This window comes from Saccoglossus kowalevskii, chromosome 14, assembly GCF_978046115.1.
Source record: "Saccoglossus kowalevskii chromosome 14, keSacKowa6.1, whole genome shotgun sequence".
NCBI classification, from domain to species: Eukaryota; Metazoa; Hemichordata; class Enteropneusta; family Harrimaniidae; genus Saccoglossus; species Saccoglossus kowalevskii.
Genome location: NC_140654.1, coordinates 20,978,623 through 21,000,947, shown reverse-complemented (window position 1 = coordinate 21,000,947; position 22,325 = coordinate 20,978,623). Strand labels below are relative to the sequence as shown.

The 22,325-nt window shown below is 36.5% G+C and overlaps 1 pseudogene; it reads left to right on the top strand.

Moving 5' to 3' along the window:
- Positions 1–8,605: 8,605 nt before the first annotated feature.
- LOC146734564 (beta,beta-carotene 15,15'-dioxygenase-like) lies at positions 8,606–18,557 on the top strand (annotated as a pseudogene).
- The last annotated feature ends 3,768 nt before the right edge of the window (positions 18,558–22,325 follow it).

Genomic DNA, 22,325 nt, shown 5'->3' with positions numbered 1-22,325 from the left:
TTATCACTTATTATTAAATATCTGTAGTCTTTACTTTGTCTTTGTTTAACACATTGCAAGACTGAGACACTGAAGGATTTACAATGGAAACTTAATTTGTATATGTTGCTGACTCCACAACTTTAATTTTATTTTATTTAGGGCGCTTCGAATCATTAATTGCAACACACACATAACCTGATGATGAACAACAACTTGAAGGATCTAGTAGAAAATGATGATGTATGTGAGGCCCTTATCAAGAAAGGCAGTGATATCACCACATGTACAGCTTCAATGACACAGTTTCTAGTTACAGTCATTTCCAGGTAAATGAAGCGGACCATACTGGAGCAATTCCCAGTGGTTCACTATATTCACCCTAGCACATAACACGGTTCCCGAATTTGTGTTTGGTTTATTTGTTGGTACATTTCCTTCTATACAAACCTAATGTCTCTGCCTTGACCAATGGAACGTACATTATGTATTCAACTATTATGTGGTCAGTGACTAACTGACTGAAAGACTTATATTCTGTTTAGTGATGAGAGAAAGCTGTAAAAACGGTTTACAAAGCCTAGAAATACAGGCCAAAATTACATGTGCTGTACATGAAAAGGAAAGGCCACTGAGAGAAACAAAAGATCTAACATCATGAGTGTGGCAGACCGCAAATTGTTGATACAAATCTCCTAGAATATTCTAGTGTAAACCCCAAATACAGCTGAAATCCTGAAAAATAAGTTTGTCAAAGGGTTCAGTAAAAAACATTGACATCCAGCCAAAAACATTATTGAGAAGTTTGGAGAGGAATCAATTGAGAACTCGCCACTCCTGAATACCTAGTCTTAGTGGGGAAAAAGTGAACCACTTTATCGAGACTGATGATGTTTACAAACGTTATGTATTGTGCCCAGGTTTTCGCACCTGGTACAACATACATTATGATAATAGTGGTGGCGTTTATTGTATTTATTTAATTTTTAAGTTTAATGAGATCAAGTCAATTTTTACTTCAATTTTCCTGGATTTCCGTCAACCAAATAGTTGTCTTCTTTGAGCTCTCTTTGTTTTGTTTTGTAATCCCCAAAACACATCTCCCTGAATTTTGCAATCTCGTGGTAGGGGTGCTTGAACGCCCATATTACCAAATGACTGGGGACCAGACTATATTTTTTATAAAACTGCATAAATCCGTGTGGCTAATCAGAGTTGGCATATCACGTGATAATTGGTTCTATTGATGTAGAACGCCTTACGAATATGTGAGTTAGCACAAATTATTAAAATAGCCATTTTTACTCTATTTTTACTTTATTACACTCTCCAGTGTGAATTGATGTAACTATTCAAATGTTAGTTTGGTGGAATTGTAGCACGATCTCTGCGATTTGATTGGACAATGCATCCTATGTATTGCCAAAAAGTCGCACTTAAATGCACATATATGAATATGAGCTGTTATGGAATACAATACTCAAATATTGGCTGGAGAAGATGAGGGAGCTGTAGCCTGACACACAAATATGATATATAAAATTGAATCTGAATATCTCAGGGAAATAGAAATTTAATTTACATATCCCATGTATCAAATAGAAGAAACAATCGGATTAGATTTCCTCCATTTTAACATTATCGGCGTAACTAACATTCACTAATTTTCCATACTTTAAGTTATTATAGGGAAACAGTAAAGCTGGAACAATATATATTGAAAATTCAAAATGCCCCTCACTATCAAAGTGATCTACCAATGTAGACTAACTTACATTTAAATCAAATTACAATATACTACATCTTCTGCATAATCAATGATTGTGAAATTAGTTGAGAGTAGAGTGTTGTGATATTATTTTGTGTGTTGTAATTGTAATGTACAATGCCCAGTTAGCTAGCGAGGCTAGCCCAGCTGCAGAATTAGGATAGATAGCGTGTATTCTCATTGCGAATTACTTGGGCCAAACAACCGTGAACACGAGTTAATCAGTCTTCACACAGCTCCAGGCCAGTGTCGTACGTTACAATCCAGCTCCAGTGCAGTTCAGCGCAAACGTCGACGTGGCAGCTAGCAAATGTTTTCAACTTGAAGATTAGTCTGTCCAATACGGGACTGATAGAGGCAAGACATCTTGCAGTGGTTCTATGCCGTAAACCAACCTGTGTTTCACGAGAAAGAGTGGTTTGCTGAGCATGTCAATTTCTCTACATGGGCAAGTTTGAAGTAGCGTGAGATTACGGTTAGTGTTTTTGTACACTATATTAATTCAGACATCGTCATTTGGAGCTATAAAACTTATTTCGTCGTCGATGTTACAGTGTACGACCCAAATCTCGTTGGAACTACATGGTGCAAATTTCGGAACTCGGTAGAGCAGGCAATTCCGAACTGGGCTATTATTGTTACTATAATGTTTATTGCAAATTGTTAATTACTCCTGTTAATTGTCTATGATTATTGTCTTATTAGTTATTAAATTAGTATCATTTATTTGTCATATTCTGGATGTGTGTCTTTGTTTGACCTCCAGTGTTGCGTTCTGGAGTGCGGGATATTGACGGCTAGGTTCGCGGGTGACTAACCCGTTCGTAACAGTGAAAAGCAAAGTAGTTCTTGGACATTCATTTGAAAACGTTCATAATATTCTGAATACAATACAATTTTGCTAAAATTCAGGTTAAATTTTGTAACGCACATTTCAAGTGAATCCTGAAAACACAGGCATATAAATCATTGAGTTCAACTGTTATGAACGTGACTTCCAATATATCATGCAAATTGTTACTATAAGATAACTGTCAGGGCGCTTCTTAAACAACTGGTTTTATTCGGATGCCTTTATTTATACGACAGGAAACATAAAAAAGCTTAAAACAGGCCAATTGTTCTACTCATCCGCAGTTCACTATTCTGGTAACGTAAATTTCACGATGGTGAATTTATTTCACATTTCTAAAATGTATACTGGTAAGGCAACCTGCATTTCACCACAGACATTAGCTAGCCTTTATGCTTATTTTAAACAATGTGGACTGGTATCATAGCGTTTCTAACAAACATGTATTGTATATTATACAACTTACAGTTGATAAAGAAATTATATATTGGCGTATTTGTCATATTTATAGCGCGCATCAATTTCCTCCATCAGGCCATTTAGGTGTGCATTTCATTTGAACTTGGAGCTTCGACATTTCCATCAATAACATTTGCAATAATATAGTATATTTATAACTCATTGTAACTATCTAAATAGTATGTTATTTTAGGGGTATAACACTTTTCGAAAATATAACATGACAGCCGCAAATTAAAACAACTCTAACTACAAGTTTAAATTAATTGAACAGAATTGACAATGCATATTCACAAAATTAACACTAACATACAAGGAGAAAAAAAATGATTCCACAGGGAGCCCAGGAACTTTGATCAACTTTAGGCACTCTCTGTGAGCGGGGGGGGGGGGGTATCGGCTGGTATCTAGTGTAAGAAATACACAAGGGATGAAAGCACCAGCGAGCTCATATTTTTTTAAACTGGAAAAACAGAACAGAAAGCCAAAGCCTTACCTATATTTTACCTCTATCTGCAGAATAAATCAAGAAAACTGGACTATCTGTAATTAACGAATGTGTATAGCTTTGAGTCAACCTTGTATTTCTACGTGTTCGTGTGAGCAGGCGAGTCAAAGTTTCCTGAACACACGCTATAAGTAACGACGTCCCCACCATGCCAGTGAGTCTCACATGATTAACTCAGTAACAGAGGCGGTGGCACGAGATGTGTGCATAAGGGGACAATATCTGTTCACTAACCTTGCGCCGCAGGCGCGACCTTACACGGGGGTCCGGGGCATGCTCCTGTCAGGGGGAAATTCTTCTCTCCGGGGGTTCTCCACACGTGTCAGGGGGGAATCTCGTCTCGTCTCTCTATCTCGTCCCCTTGAGGTACGGGATCGGGAAAGTCACTTTAACTTTACAGTCAAATAAGACACACACAACGAAATACGTTTCAGCTCTCGTCTTAGTCGATCTGTGGAGCACTCTATAAGACACAGTGCCCTGGGGAAAAGTCCCCAAGACTCTCACAAGGCTGAACCAAGACTCGCCCAAGACTGGACTGCCTCAAGGCTCGCCCCTGGACTGGACTCTCGACTCGACTCGACTGCGTTTGTCGTGGAGTATTCGCCAAGACCAACTCAAACTCTCTTTATTCATTTTCAAAACTCTAACCAATTACAAAACAGTAAAACGACTCTAGGGCGTAACCTTCAATCATAAAGCCAATCACACTAAGTACTGAATACATCATATCTTTTGATTAATCGTTCACTACATTAATAACTATGAATATAAACTGTCAGAATCGCGACGGTTATCTGGTAATTACATGTAGTTCCAAATCACTGAGCCAAGTTCCGTCCAAAACTTCAAATAGACCTAAACGATGACGGACATAACACAGCAATTCGCTCGTAATCAACTAATTAAGTCGGTTAACAGATACGCAAAAACAAATTCATGACACATCCCTTCACCCAAACTGAGATATGCCTCTCGGCATTGCACGTTCACAAATCAAAGATACCGTCAGCCACTCATCGTCATAGGGTTAAATACAATACTAAGAAAAGGAATAAATCAAAAAGAGTAAAACACACTAATTAAGTACAATGATTATAAATTCTAAATACAATGGTTATAAAGTTTCAAATATCAACGGTTATAAATAAAAAAAACAAGGGAAAGGCTACCAATCGACTCACGTTTCTCAAAACGGTTCGCTGAGATAACCCGTCGCTTCACTTTCTCCGTTACTAAGGTTACAAACTCTATATCAAAAGGTCAAAAAACTAAGGCGTGGCGGTGTAACCAAGCAATCAGCCAATCGCTGCAGTCGACAGCATGATCACGTGATTACCAGGGATGCGTCTCTCGGTTAAAGCATTGCAAAGCGGTAACTAATAAACAATGAATAAAAAGCTATTAATCAAACTCCTGTCATATACGCTTATAAACTTCAACTGAACTCACAAGTCGTTAATCTAAACACAAGTCATACGGCGTAGAAGCGGAATGCAAAGACAAATTCGCTTTCATAACACATTACTTCTCTGGCAATAAAGACGGGAAAGTAAAACGATAGAAACTACTGAATTACATATAAACCTGTCAATCATGAACAAAAGCTTGCGTTATCAAACAATACGTATATAAGCGCACCATATTCCTATCTCAAAAAGACATTAAAAAACGTTACAAAGTGCTCTCAACTCAAAAAGCGTCAGAAGTATTCCGGAAACAACACATAAACAACAACAACTCTTAAAACGTCGATATCTCTGTACATCGACAAATCTCAAAACTCTGAAAAACTCATTGGGGCATTACTTTCCCCATCATAATCCGTACTCATAAACTCATAAAAACTCCATAAAAACTTTACAAAACTCAAAACACTGTGTTGCAAATACTTGTCCACTGAGGCGCGCTTAAATCGTTATAAAGGACCTCGCACGTCACTAAATATCATTTCAAAACAAAGATCTGGGCGCTTACATAACATACAATTCGACATCACTAAAAGAAACGGTAAAAACGATAGGAAAAGCAAGCAATACATTACATTACTGAGCAATAGGGTTAGGATTCTGGAAAAGAGTTCAACGTCCTTGAGTTACACAGTGTCAGTTTCAGTGTCCAACGAGCGGTTCTCTAAGCAATACAAAGATAGCTAAAGTTAAAGTCTATAAGCGTCTCTTCTCTTGTCATCGCGTTAGTCCGGGTCGTTCTTTCATCTTCTTGTCTTTAATGTCGCTCAATTCTTAATTATACAGTCCTATCCGGTACTGGTCCTTCCGAAGGGGTTCTGAAATCTTCATCTCTTCAGCGTTGTACATCGGTGTCGTACTGTTAACGGTGTTAGTCATCGAGCGCGGTTTCGTCTCTGCCATCGAGCCAGTTAGTTCGGTTCACAAGAAAGACACATCTTCGCCATTTCACTTCTCTTCACAGGATGTCAATGTGTGTAAAACACAATGCCCAGGGTTCTCACACCACGTATCAGTGGGAAATCTCTTTTCTCTGGGGTTCTCCACACTGTCAGGGGGAAAATCTCGTCTCGTCTCTCTATCTCGTCCCCTTGAGGTACGGGATCGGGAAAGTCACTTTAACTTTACAGTCAAATAAGACACACACAACGAAATACGTTTCAGCTCTCGTCTTAGTCGATCTGTGGAGCACTCTATAAGACACAGTGCCCTGGGGAAAAGTCCCCAAGACTCTCACAAGGCTGAACCAAGACTCGCCCAAGACTGGACTGCCTCAAGGCTCGCCCCTGGACTGGACTCTCGACTCGACTCGACTGCGTTTGACGTGGAGTATTCGCCAAGACCAACTCAAACTCTCTTTATTCATTTTCAAAACTCTAACCAATTACAAAACAGTAAAACGACTCTAGGGCGTAACCTTCAATCATAAAGCCAATCACACTAAGTACTGAATACGTCATATCTTTTGATTAATCGTTCACTACATTAATAACTATGAATATAAACTGTCAGAATCGCGACGGTTATCTGGTAATTACATGTAGTTCCAAATCACTGAGCCAAGTTCCGTCCAAAACTTCAAATAGACCTAAACGATGACGGACATAACACGGCAATTCGCTCGTAATCAACTAATTAAGTCGGTTAACAGATACGCAAAAACAAATTCATGACACTCCTCTTAAATTTGGAAATCTAGATTCTCTGAAACACTATTTCCTAAATTTGAGGGTCAAATTTTGCTGATACAAAGGGTTTCAGCTTGATTTTGGAGGGGCGACGCCCTTCAACATTTTTTGAGGAGGCGACCGCCCCTCTGCCCCCCATGTGCAGCCGCCACAAAGTTAATACTGATTATGTCAGCTAGGAGTAGTTACTTAGTTGTTAACAAAATATGTTTTTACTTGGATCGATGACACTTAACAACCTACTACTTTGACCATAGTTACCTGACCCAAGCGAACAGCGATCGCTTGACAATATACGAGGGGGAATACAGTAACATACAATATTTTTCACTCACACACGGATGGCACACGGAAAGTGACGCGGATGGAATACCGGTATTAGGTTAGTTATTCACACAATAGGTAGTGACCATCAGTTACATCTATGGAAAGCAATTCGGGACGTCGGATGGATTAATAAAATACCAACAGAGAAACATAAAGAGTTGAATGTCCATTCGACGTGTGAGGAATCGGCTATTCAGTCTGTCAACGGCATAATATTTACTTAACTAGGTGGGGGAAATAGGGGGCGAATCATCACATCTTCATTACGATGTGGGCTTCATGATCGACAGACATACAGACAAAACATACCTTCACATTTCTAAATCAATGTCAAACAGACATACAACCTACGATTCATTTGGCATTGGTAGAATTGTTTCAACTGAAGGCGTTGCCCGAATATAATGCTGCCTCTAAGTCCATGTATCTTTCAGTGACTATCCAGTAAATAAACCCAACAGCGTCTTACCTCCAATTGACCTTTTGTATCTGGTCAAATAAGTCATCACAGTTTCAGGCGTTATCATATGACCGAACGATTAATCTCTAAAGATTCATAGTTATTGGCAGTTCTAACACTTCACATCTCTCTTGGTCACCATCGACCAAACACTTACAGGTTGGTACTATATTATTTAAACGTGACATTGTTTTTAATTTAAATATGATTTGGCGGCACAAAATATAGACAGAATATGCAATATCTGATCAGTGTGAAATTCCCCAGCTGGTCACATTGGTCCGCCCAGAACTCATTTGGACAGATAATACGTAAGATCACAATAGTGATTATTACTGTGTTAATTTGTAGAAATTGAAAACGATATTTTTTTAATGATGGCACGTACACATTTACATGAGTTTTCAGAGCTGTGACAGTGGTCATGGGAGTGTTGTTAATTCAACCCACTTAACATTGATGTAACATAATTATGTGGTTTTTCTACTGGCACTCGCGTTTTCTAACGTTCACATATTTCATTTACGTTGAAATGTGGTATATAAGAATCAAATATAATTTTTAACATTGAAGTATTTATCAACTTATCATATTATCGTTGACCGTTACAAAGATCACATTCAAGGACGTTGTCACTTAAACCAATAGTAAAATAAGGCATGGGCAATCCCGTTTGTTTAGCCTATCAGTTCTTATATCTAGTAAACATTGCAGAGCAGCAAGATTATCATTAGATCTCATAAAATAACGCGAGATATATTCATATTCCAATCAACTATCGCGCGACATAGATAATTCTTTTTACCTCCATGACCACACTGAAATTCAAAAGTGGCATTTACGGAAGAATTTAGCGAATCTGTGGACGATAGTTACGAACAACGCGTATAACACGTACTATGAAGTCGAACGCGACAAAAATACCACACCCTAGTTTTTACCGATAACCGGCTTACGCTGATATCCTGAGTGATATCATGTATATGACACCACCTATCCCATGTTTCGGTACCCCTGAACACAAAAATCAAAACTGTTAATGCACAAAGTGGTATGATCGCTCGAAACGCAGCGATATGCCCTTACCGAAAAAAATGTCGGAAACCATCCGCAAAATCTGCAACAGTGAGAAATATCGTTTCAAAGTAGCTCAGTATATACTCTTTGAGGTAAACACTAAGACATTCAGGTACTTGCAACTCGCCAAAATGTTGCTCGATTCTTAAAATTCTTACAAAGCTGCAAAGGTCAAAATTTCCAGAACTCATCTCTTTTTTAAAAAAAAAATATCTGGATCCGTTTTACGACGAAATAGGCAATTTCCAATAAAGCGCGGAGTTTGCAGAATATTCGGTGTTCGGTAAACTTCGACGGTTTCTATGTCAATACCACTTAGCGTGGCACACCTAGCATATACAATTAAGCCCATTAACACCTTAAACAATAGGCGTTGCCAGTCTGTTGTATTAGTAGTCTGAGCTTAAAAAGAACTGATAACATTACTGACCTCGTCTGAGATTTTAAGCGTTGCACTTAATATGTTATATGTTAACAGAAACATTAAACACGTTAAGATTACTGATACTCCTGTTAACATATGTCATATTGCTTTCAGGATGTTATCTCGTATGCTATTCAAAATGATTGTGTCATGTCTGTTTGCATCTATGGCAAATTGCTGGGATGTACCAGACAACATATACGATACTTACTTCGGGACAATCTCGAGGGAACGACCGTATATGCCGACTGAAATACATGGAGAGATACCAGACTGGATTGAAGGTATGACAAGTATTGAAAGGGCGGTGGTCGTCGCGCAGCGCGTGTTCGGATTTTATGTAAATAAACAATGTATTTTACACGCGTTGTATACGTCGCTATGAGTCCCCCTTTAATGTTACGCATAAGCTCATGGGTACAATTAGTTAATAAAGTCGTGATTAAAACGTAATTTGTCAGTAATGTACACTTACAAAATTTTACAGGGTACTTTTTAAAGCAGTCTGGTGGTACATATGGTAACTGGAATAACCCTGAACTTGGATCCAAAATTACCCACGCGTTTGATGGATTAGGAACAGTGGCATCGTTTAAAATGCGTGATGGTATGGTGGAATACGGAACTAAGTATGTTATATATCAATCGATTCACCCATATTCTCTTCAGTAATAAAATGATTAAACTGGTATTAGTTCTATGCTAGAGGGTTCGCTTGCATTGTCTCGTCTTATATCAGGCATCGTATAATGACGTGTGTTTTGTTCTGAGTTTGGAAGAATGAAACTTACCAACGTTCTATTTATTCCTAATATTTTGCCCCCATATTTTCGTCGTTGTTGATGATAGTACAGTTAGATGAACATGTCAACAAATAAATATGACTTCGATTGATGTGACAGTGTGATAATCGATATTTCTCGATTTCAAATTCTTCTTAAATTCGAGTGAGTGTTATGCTCAATCATTTAGTTTCGGAATTCACATGCAATTCATAAATGGATGGCAGCTTCAACAACACGCTTTCCTGTAAAATGTTTACGATATTGCGTTATTGTCTTTTATAGTCAATATAAATAATATCTATTTAGTATATTCAGCCTCACGTCTTTCAGGGTGTATGTTTGAAATCGCGACGTTTCAAGTGATACCTTAAATGGTAGTCGTCACGCTCCGCATGCGCGAGATATAGGTCAAAAACAAAAACATCAATACTGGTTAATTATCGAAATTGTGAATACTATGGCTCAACATGAAGCTAGATTTGTGCTATTTGTAAACAACGAGCATTTTCCGTGAAACCACATTAGTACATTTGTGTATGTTTATTTTTCCAGATTTTATTTGACTCAAAACTATAAAACGTGGGATTATTATGAATGGGATATGGATGTATCTAAGGTCGCTTGGGCAACGACGTATTCTCCTATTGTATGTATAGTTAAATCTATAGTTACCTGAGTGAACATGAGTACTCGGTCTCGGTGCGACAGGAATTGAAAATCCATTATAATAAGTCGCACAGTCTTCGTTATACCAGAATAAAGTAATGATGTAAATGGGTCTAAGTGACGCATGTGCAGCTGACACAATCGATATTGTTTTCATTTGTAGTCTTCATTGGATGGGAACTGCTTTTTTTACATATTTGATATAGTCGATTTGAAAGCAATGTCCCACATATCTACACCATTTTCACATTACTGAACACTTCCTCACGCCGACTTATAAAGAAACACAATATGCCAATCATTCTTTACTGTTATTCTGAGTTCACGTTCTCATGTAGCACCAAGAACAGTTCGAAAAATGGTCCATTTTCAGCGATTATTCTGCCCTTAATCCAAATATTGCTTTCTGGAAGATTGGAGATAATGTCGAAACCGTGACAGAAGCTAGTTTTGGTTAGTTACCGGTATAGTTTTTAAAATCTCTGTGTATATGCATTAAGACTGTACAACTACGGTGGTGAAACATAACAAATATTGGGTTGTAATATTGGAGTTAAAGCTATGTTGGTTAAAGCTATGGAGTTATGATGGACAATAAGCCGTAAACAGCGTTTGTAAATTATATTTTTTGAACAAAATCAAACGACAGCAGCAAGACGAACGAGGCACATTAAACGCACAATTCATTTTGTTAGTTTTGACGTACATTTGATCACAGCGCAAGGCTGAATTTTTCCGAATCTATCTATCTAATTTCCTTATTGCCTGTGCTTGAATATATACATGTTAACATGTCATTCATAGGACTATGGATCGATCTTGAGACTCTTGACACCAAGGGAGCATATCCGTTCAAAGATGTTAACTTCGGGCTGCCTCCATATATGGTGAATTTGAATAATCCGGCACACGAACACACTGACGCTGACGGTGTAACACTGTAGAGTTCTGCACTCATGTTTGATATGCGTGATAGTGAAAACATCAATGCGTGGTATGTATAATATAAAGTAAAATATATTGTATATAAGTGCATATTGTTATTCTGTCACAGAGGGCGCACTAGCTCTGCAAAAAATGTTTACAAGTAATAGGCACGAGACCATGCTTTGTGTGGAGGTTCCCGAGATGAGTGGACTGCGCAAAAATTCAAATGTATAAAATAATGTGCCCGAAAAAGATTTCCCAAAATAAACCACAAACAACTGATGCGTCAATATAATTGTGTTTGTACAACACAAACACAATGACTTAATTAAATAATTTATTCATTAAGTTTTTATGCAGTGTCGTGAATAAATTTATTCATTAATATATTCAAAGGCGAATGGTGTATAAAATCCAGAATGACGAACGGATACCTTTAGCGTCTTACTTAGCAGGCGGTCCCTTCAATCTGAGCCAGTGCGTGGATGATGGTTACCCCGACTTTGATCTACCCGGTGGTTACCTCCATTCTTTTGCTATAACTGAGAATTATTTTATTATTCCAACATCGAATTTTTTCATGGATGTATGCAAAAACCTACGTGAGTTGACTATAGTGTTTACTACATTGGTATTTGTATAACAAAATGAAATAACCAAGAAGTCAGACTTTTTTTACAGAATACACAAGTACTGAATAAATAATCATTCCTCACTTTTTTTTCACAAAACAATTCTGTTATTTAAACATTTATGCACGTTTATCATGGACTTGAATCTTTAACATTTGTTCACTTGCTAAACATTGATGTTTTTTTTCAATCGATGTAGATTTGTTAGCGTGGTTTCGATAATCAACATTATCATTCTGCACATGTTTTTAAAGCTATGATATTACTGAAACACAATTTACAGACACTGTGAAATGCAACTGGTTCGGGAGATCATGATGCGTGATTCCCTTTGAAAAACGTTATTGCCACGTAGGGATAATTCTGAAGGGCGACTATGAATTCGCACATTTTCTGAATGAAATTGTACGCATACAGCACAATGTATATTACAGTGTATATGCTGGAAAATGCATCTCAACACACTATATGTTTACTGCTCACTTGATTGAATGGAGTCAACCTTTCTCTCCCTAACTGTGGCCTTCTTCAGTGAATACAAATGATAATGAAATTGTATCATTATAACTGAAAATAACAGGGAAAATATAAAATGAAAACGAAATAAATCTCAAAAAATGTGAAATTGTAACAAAGAAAACTAAAACAAATGCTGTAAAACATCATGCCGCAGGGGTAGGAGTGTATGATAGTAGCTCTTAGCGTATGATGCGCCCTCACTGTCCACTATTGATCCTTTGGTGTATGGGTAGTTTGCTTGCAGCCATTTTTCCATCGAAATGGTTCTAGTTTTTTGCGTAGCTTGTTTTCGCATTTATTTATTTTTTATTACGCCTATAAATAACATGTCGTTTATAGGGTGGTCGATGCTATTGAAATGTATGGCTACTGATGTGTCTAGATTGAGTCATACTGTTGCAAGGTGGTTGTTAAATCTGTCGTTTCTTTGTCTCCCCTACGTATGTGATTAAATATATTACATTTCTAATGTTGCATTTTATGTGATAATTTACTCTGATAAATGCTAGTTTTGTGTGAATATTTACATATTTAACATCAAAAACTTCAATATTAAACAAATACCACGTTCCCATCTTTACGTACTGAATCAGTCACTAAGTTGTCAAAAATGCCGGATCAATATGAATTCTGACATAATATTTTTAAATGATATGCAAATGTGGTGAATATGTCGTCTACGAAACATAAATTATACAAAGTGGTTGGATGATGGTGAACATGATAATAGTAATTTGTGGAGTTTTGTCCATATATTGCCAGGTGCATTATTTATTTGTGTTAAACTGAAAACTATTGTTATTAAGTATAAGTGTTGGTGAAAGTAGAACCTGTGATCAACGGCTTCCTGGAAAGCAATAATGCCTTCTGTAATACTAGGTACAATTGTGTAGAGGGCCATCACATCAAGTGTCGCCATGTGACTCCGTTGAAGTACCTTGCCCAAATCTCGTAGACGTATAGTGTTTCACATTAGTGTTATATTGTACTTGCAACTATTTTGCAATATACATTCATTAAAACCACTGGTTGTTCAGTTCTTGCTAATTATTTTTGAGGAAGAAAAAAAACAGGCTCAACGACACATATATATATATATATTGTTGGACTCTGTTTTAAAATAATAAATGGTTATTTCCAGTGAACATGTTATCAATTGTACGTGGTAAAGCGTTTATAACATAAACTATTGACTGAAAATTTCCTATTTCAGTGTCAGACCCAGATGATCCAGTACTTCCCACTTTTCTGACCGGTTATGAATTTCGATCAGATATTCCGACGAGATTTGTCTTCATAAGCCGTGAAACCAACGACGTAGTAGGAGAATTTTCCACACCAGATTGGTTGTTTATAACACATCAGGTATGAAAGACTGAACTACTGATGTAAGGCTAAACATTATTTTAGATACATCATTTACAATAAATAGTTAATTTATCAGGCGATATATTATTATATATATTTATTTATGCCGACTGATTAGTTTAACACAATAGCTCAATTCAGCTATACAGGTGATTGGTTTGTATTCTGACGTAGAATTCTTATCTATACCATGGCATTTCTAAAACTGAATGTTATGAGTGCATATGCTCAAATTTAACATGATGTGTGTATATTGATGTGCTGGTAGCAAAAGAATTCATTCTGAGCATTATCCATATATATTTATTAATATAAAATGTATAGACTGGAGACATCATAATTGCCTCCCAAATCAAGCTGAAACTCTTTGTATCAGCAAAATTTACTTCTAGAATTGCAGGAAATAGCTTTTCAAAGGGTCTAGACTTCAACATTTTTCAGGGTGAGCATGCCACCGGACTCCCTCTAGTAAGTTCGCGCCTCTGGCGAGAGGGTTAGTGAGCAGATCTCGCCCCACCATGCAAAGTGTTATGCCGCCGCCTCTGTAATTTGAAATTTATTTAACTATTATGTACGCATATAATCGGAAAAAAATGCAAACATTTTTATATTTTGATTAAACATACTATAGTCCACCATATATTAAACGAATCAAATATTATTACTTTAACACAACATACAACAGCAGAGTTGATTTTTTGATTAATTTAATCTACTAATTCTGTGTTTTTCATTATTTGTCGATTGTATAACGGGAAAATATCGTTTTATGGTAAAGTAATGAATCATGATAATAAGCTATCACTATTGAGATATATACATGTGGATAAACAAAAGAATTGATGATTAATTTGTGTGTTGCAGGTCAATTCTTATGAACTGGATGGCAAAATGTACTTAGATATGTTGACATACTCGTGGGATGTATACAGATATTTCGATTTGGAAGAAATTGTAGCTGGACCAGTAAGTTATTTCATAAACATCAATTTGCAATGTTTCATGCAAGCAAATATTTTTGAGCACAACTATACATTAAATGTTGGCGATCTGCCTATAGCTACTATTATAATTTGACAAACTTTCTGACTAAGTTTTGCAATATTACAATCATTGTTTGTATCTAGGGCACAAAGAGAACAGTGGTAGAGCGGTTTGTAGTTGATATGAATGATTGGACGCTTATTGACAGAATTGATCTTTATTCATCGGGCTATCAAGTTGTTGATTTTTCAACCATCAACTATTATAATTATAACACTAAACCCTACACGTATGCGTACATGGCAGGCTTAGACCCAGTACCAAATACGGTTATCAAGGTAAGTTGATAAATTATTTGTATGCTATACAAGGATGGTACAATGCAGTTTAGTGATCGCAACGATACAAGGTCAATGGGAATACAATGAGCCCGTTGTCTCTTTGGCAAGATACATATGTGTTTAAATCCCGCCAGTGGTAGTAATGAACAAGAACTGTTTTTCTGCTGTTGTTCTTCTCGCACTGTTATCTTTTGTCAGTAAACATCGATTATTACATGGATGCTAACAACCTATTGTTTGCTATTCACATTCGCTTGTTTATCTTGGTGTACAGCCTCACTTTCGTCACAAACTAAAGAAATTGTGATTCCCCAGTTAAGTCACAAATGTCTTCAGAATCTATCTCCGACTGCAACAAAATGTACCACCTCAATAATGAATTGAAGGTGTTAATGTATAAACGCAGGTTTTTTTTAAATGCAGCTTTGTTACATACAAAACATGCTACACATTTTAAAAGACCAGAGCATACATGAGTTTATGAAATGTATTATCTTCGTTTTGGTAATTCAGTTGGTGAAGGCGTTTCAAATTCGACTAGCTCCCAGAAATTATGTCAAATTTACGTTTAGGGAATAATGTTTGTCTTCGTTGTTGTTGTCGTCGTTGACTCCGTCTCAAGTTTTATGTCGTATGGTTACAATAACACAAACATTTATTTTTCCTTCCTTTCAACTTGGATATTATATTAACTAGCCCACGAACTCAACCAAATTCAAATATGGAACATGTTGTATGTTTATTTTTCCAAAATATTCTTTAAATGTCAATTAAAATAGTTTTATTCCTTTGGTTACAATAACCCAAAATGTTTTATTTGATCATCTTCAAATTTGAGAGTCGGTTTCGTTATGAAATTCTGGTGCAACTATCAATTGTAATTTTCAAGGATTAAGTGAATTAAACGTACAATCCACAATTCAATGAGCAAAACTACAAGAGAACGTGGATCTTATAAGTAAAATCTTATAAGCTAATCAACTTCCAACTTTCCTTAATAACTACAAAATACAAGTTGGGAGAATGAGTTATGTGTATAATCGTTCACCCAGTACAGCTTTTATGGACACTTATAAAATGGTCACATCTATCACATCAACGGATCGATTATTGCTTTTCAATATGTAAATTAGTGGTAAAGTAAATGTAATACTAGTAGTATCCGACGTCGTCTTTTACACTAATTATATTTTGTAATAATTATTTATAGCCTTGTTAGTTATGCGAATTAAGAATATTTTTAGTATGTTCCACCTGGGTTAGAATTCCAAAATGTAAACAGCGTTAAACCATAACTGTCTACATATACAAGTGCCCACGAACATGTATATATTATATAAATTAAATAAATACCCTGTACCCAATAACCGTGAATGTGGGACATAACATCAAATTGGCGTCGTTTTACTGAATAAAGAATAAATCATTTACATAGGTTTATGGGACCGGAGTTTTAAATGTTCATAATAATTTGGTATTAGTTCAATCTTAAGTTATGCACAGGTGTGCTGACGTTGACTTTATATTGACTTAAACACGAACCCAATTATATTATATTTATACACATATCATTGAGATTAGTTATGAATATTTTTTATTTATTGCACACAGTTGAACGTTGAAACAAAATCAGCACTGTATTGGGGTCCATACGATGGTTTGATAACAAGTGAGCCAATATTTGTCCCTACTCTTGACGCCGTTGACGAAGACGATGGTGTTGTACTTGTCGATGTACTGGACACACATACTGAGACAGGTAACGCTAGCTTTGTATTCTAAACCGATGTATATGATAGCCATGTTAATGCAACATATTTATGTAGTTAATGAGCAATAACTGTCAATACGAACATTCACGAAGCCTGAATACATAGACAAACATTATTTACCTTAGTTAATTCGAGCTATATTATGTTTTACGAGGTAAACCTAATGAGTTACGTTCGTTTTACAGGAATGGTCATAGTGCTGGATGCGAAGGATTTCTCCGAGATCGGCAGGGCGATTTCGCCTGAACTTTTGCCGTTTGGTTTACACAGCAAATTTGTTGCTCAGAAAGTGGAGATGAAAGAGCCACCAATATCTCGTAGCGGGAGTGCTAGTATACAATTCAATATTTGGATAATGTGATATGTCTTTCTATTGTATTGTACATATTGATGATTCATTGGCATATCTAATAGTATGCAATGTCTGCAACACAACTACAACGATAAGTGCCAAGTTTTGCTAAACGTTTCGACAGGTTTATTGAAATATACATATAAAATACAAAGTTAAATTAGAATATTTTACAAGGAATAATTAATTCATTAATAGTTGCTGAAACAATGTGCAGATCCATGAAACGCCTAATAAATTGTCAATAAATTATTCTTTAACTGTAGTTTTTTAATTTTCACACGCAAATGTTGTGAAATGTAGATTGCGATATTTTCCATCTTTTGTGTAAGAATATATGCTGTTGATTCACAAACAGATAAAATGATGCTTTCAATGCCCGTTATGGGCTGTTCAATCATATTTAAGTCATATAGAACACTTTACTAAATGGACCTTAATTGGACCATTAAGTTTGTTAAGTTTTTACCCCGGGGGCGGCAAATGCTACTACTGAATGGAATTACTAGCTTGCTGTCATGTTCCGCTTCGGACCATTATTCAGTTGAATAATGACTTCCTTATAACTTGCCTCATATGTCTATCTTAATATTGTACAGTAGGGTGTGGTATGAAGTAATATGTTGCTGTGCAAAGTCCTATGACGTGGAAATCTGGACAGTTTGGCCTCACAACCAATTCAGGCTCCTTCCACCACCCCTCTGCTATCCCATGTTTTCCTCTCAATAACAGATTCTGGATTGAAATCATGTTTCAAGGTATCTAATCTTTCTTCTATATTGGCCTGCTCGTTTCTCAACATGATCATATGCTAACTTGCATTCATCAGCCTGGCATGTCTGCCATACATGAGGAAGGAAGGGGAGATATTCTGTTACACCACTTTTTCTACAGTTATTATTATGCATGCACTAAAGGTCCAACATGCTGTCACCAGTCCTGATTCTGTTCTTCAATCAAAGAGCTTAACATACCGAGGAAATTCTCATTGAAACACTCATGTTGGCCATTTTTTTGTGGAAGTCATTGTCTTGTATGAGACTTGGCTACACATGTCATTTCAAATAGATGTTAGTATCACTCCAATTTCAAAATTCCTCTCACTCATGGTCTGACTTACTCGTGTTTCTGCTGCGAATTTTGTTGTTTTGTTCATTGTAGGTAGAGCTAAAGCACGTGAAGTCGTGAGTTCTCATTAGCATATCCGATCAGCCTTTTTCTAGAGTGCGGTAATCTATGCTCAACATCTCAAGTGACCTTGTAATCTTGATATTAACCGATGGAAATTTAGCTCTCCCATCAGCAGTGACTCTGCACCTGGCACACTTTTATAGGATCGCACTTTTCTCGCCACATCTCTTGTCATCTTTCAGTGCATCATCAGCTTTACTGGATCTGTGCAGCACACTATTTCTCAAACCTAGCTTTTCCCATTCCTCAAGGGCAGTCTCCACATCAGCATGCTCAGCTATGTGTTTTCTGTTATCAAGTATGCACCCATTCAAAGAACTTGTACACTCTTTCAACCACTGATCCCCATGTCAGGTATCATATATTTTGAGGCACTTGACAACCATAAGAACTTGGTTCAGCTAATGCTGAGGCAATGCAGGTGATGCTACACACAAAACTCCGCACCTGGCATTGTAACCACCAACTGACTCCGGCATACAGCAATCACTTCTCAGATGTCATAACCTCTTTCTTGGGCTCAGCTGGTGGTCGCAAATGGATATTTGCACTCCACAGTTCACTCCAACTCAGGCTTATGGACTGCATGTTTGTTCTTATTACCTCACGTGACATATAAACCAATAGTAATTCCATACAAGGGCATTGCTATTTTAGTAACATTCTTCACCCATTATTGTTTTCACATCTTTTTCTGGCATTAGCCATACCTGCAGGGCTACAGTCATGGCAAAATCTATCCGTACTCCATCTTTGGGAACATTATGCCCTCACCTCTTTCCTGAAAAATTGACATTTATTAGCTACAACCTTCAAACAATTGTCTCAGCCTCTCAAGATTATCAAGGAATGAGACACTACATACAACCACATCATTTTGTTACACTAGACATGTCCTAATTGCCAAGTCAGCAAGACACTTCCCATCACCATTTGAAAGGGGCTGTTTCTCTTTACATATGAATAATGTAAATTTGAATTTGAACACTTTCATTTAGATTATCTGGTGTAAATAAATAAATACAAAGGGGCTAGCGCTGCCTGAAAGACCCACATGAAGACTGTTGCACTCAACTGATGGGACAATGTCACACTCATCCATACTCATTTGCCAGTAACCAATTTTTACGTCAACAGTTGAGAACCATTCAGCACCCTTGTGCATCCATGATCTATTCTATCCTGGGTAGTGCTTAGACATGAATAGCTTCATGTTTAACGAATGCAATATGGGCAACATATGAACTGTTTAATTCCCTGATTCTCCACTGTCTAGCATTCCCCTTAGGATCTTTTTAACACACATCTGGTATACATATTATAATGCAGGGCTTTGCTATATAAACTATAGCATACTGTTAAACATGACTAATTTTTCATTTGTATTTCAAGTACATGCGTTGGCGTGGCCTATGTATGCGCGTCCGTACTTCTGCCTATATCTGTTAAAGCATTGAGGGATTATCACCTCGTGCAAGAGTACTGGAACACAGAAAGTATGACAATGCTAACAGCGTCACCGACCGTCTATGGCTGGGGCAGTGAATCACGACAGTGAATAGTTGAAAAAACTACTAAATGCCATTGGACAAAGTTATATTAAATCATCTATAGTAGGGCCCTACTATACAATTGTTTGGATGGGCATATTGAATTATATGGGGAGATTGAGTTTTGGGGTTATGGTTCAGGTCAGGGGTGAGGAACTCTGTTGTTATATTTTTCTGAGAGCTCTATATAATTAATCTATTTATTGAGAACTTATGTGTTTAATTTGCTGTGTTAAAAGGGAACCTCTCAATCCCATGTATTGCATCAAATGTTTATGGGTAATTGAGTCTGGCTCTGTCCACTAAATAAATGAATGCTTATCTTTCCCCTGTCGCGCTAATCCTGAAGCACAGCCTCTTTTGTGCCCTTGAATGTGACAACATTCGCTTTACCATTAATTTTAATTATAGTTATTTTATTACCATAGTGTACTTGCAGTTTGCTCATCGTCATTTTCTTGATGAAAGTTAGCCATCTTAACCTCGTCGTGTGGTCTACCGTTTCTTGTCTATGGTATATTTTCTTTGCTTTATTGTACGTAAATTTACATATTCAGTGGTATATAGTATCAGCAGCAAGTAAACCATGGACACTCATAATTCTTGACTGTACACTGGTGGACCATAAGTCATGTTTTTCACTACATGTTGCTAACAACATTTCATTGTAGACCATGGTGGTTACTGGGAAGATATCGTGCCCCCCCGTTCTTCGAAGTTGATGTTTATATTACAAAATAAACAATTAGTGCTGGAATTTTCTTCAGCTGAATACAACAGAGAATGACGAGTACTTGGGCTCTAGATCTGACTTCTTTCTCCTGAAGCTTGGACTATATTAATAGGTTTGCAATGAATACGACGCAGGTTTGATGGACACGTTGCCCAGGCACAGTGTAGATAGTAGAGTTATGTCGTTCACTGTGAATAGGATTTCCATTGAATCTTCATTAACATTGTAGTAGTGTTGTTGACATTGAACCTGAAATAAATATTACTAAATAAAACAAATACCAACCGTATGTACCTGCATGACAAGCGTATCAAAGTGTACCTGTGCATGATTCAACTCAATTAAATAACTAAATACAACATAAGACGTTAATTTGGCAGCCATACAGATTTATGCAAATAAGTCAACCATTCCAAAAAAAAAGTGAAACAAATTCCCATGCTCAAAAATGGTTAAAATGACACCTAAGAGGAATGTTATAACATAATAAAGCTATTATGATAATTCTGAAATGTGAAAAATAGCTGGTTTTAATTTATGCAAATTAGACAAACATTCACTCCGTATATTTTATTTGACTTTTTGTATGTGGGTCTGAGGACCATTGCGGAAGGCATACTCAAGAAAAAAAAATTTGTTGCAATTAGATGACAGAATTTCCTATTATTTTTGCAAAATTGACTGGAATATTTTATTATAATATTATTTAATAGGCTATTTGTGAAGCTGTATACAACATTGAACAACATTCATACTAAAAAAATAACTAAATTCGAGTAAAATTATGCATGATGAAAGATTTATCTTCAATCAATTAATTTTAGGTTCGATCATGTATTAAAAATGTTATGTTTACGTGGTGGCCATTCAGTCATAAGTGCGATTAAAATTTATTAATAAATTTATTTATTTATTTATTTAACACTCTCAAATATCTCATAAATCCTTGGCTTTATTTATATTGCGAAATTACTGCGTTGATAATAACCATAGATATCAAATATTTTTACTTCTAGATTGAGATACAGTTTTTCATGTCAACATTATTGAGCTTCTGGGAACTGACACAACACAGGTCCGATAGCTTTCAGTTTTTCTGCACGCCATTATCCTAACTTATATTGGCTTAGACGTAGTTGAAACCATAGTCACTCGGATTGAATTGGAAATAAGGTTTTCAAGGTCACCCCTAGTCCTGATCCATTAGAGCTTTAGTCACCTGAACGAAAAGAGAAAACGATGGTTCTCACTATAAAATTTAGCACCGAGTACTCATACTGAGTATACCCTGATATCAGTTAAAGCTATACGTGTACAGTTTTTAAATTTGTAATGTGATTTGACCTTTCGATCCAGACTATTTATCATGGAGCAGTGGTGATTCGCATCTAGTCATTAAATATTTTAATGTATTCTAATTCTCTCTATTCATAACAATTCTTTAGAACATCGACCCAGACTATCTCTTTGAGCAGGGGTGATTCCCATAAAGT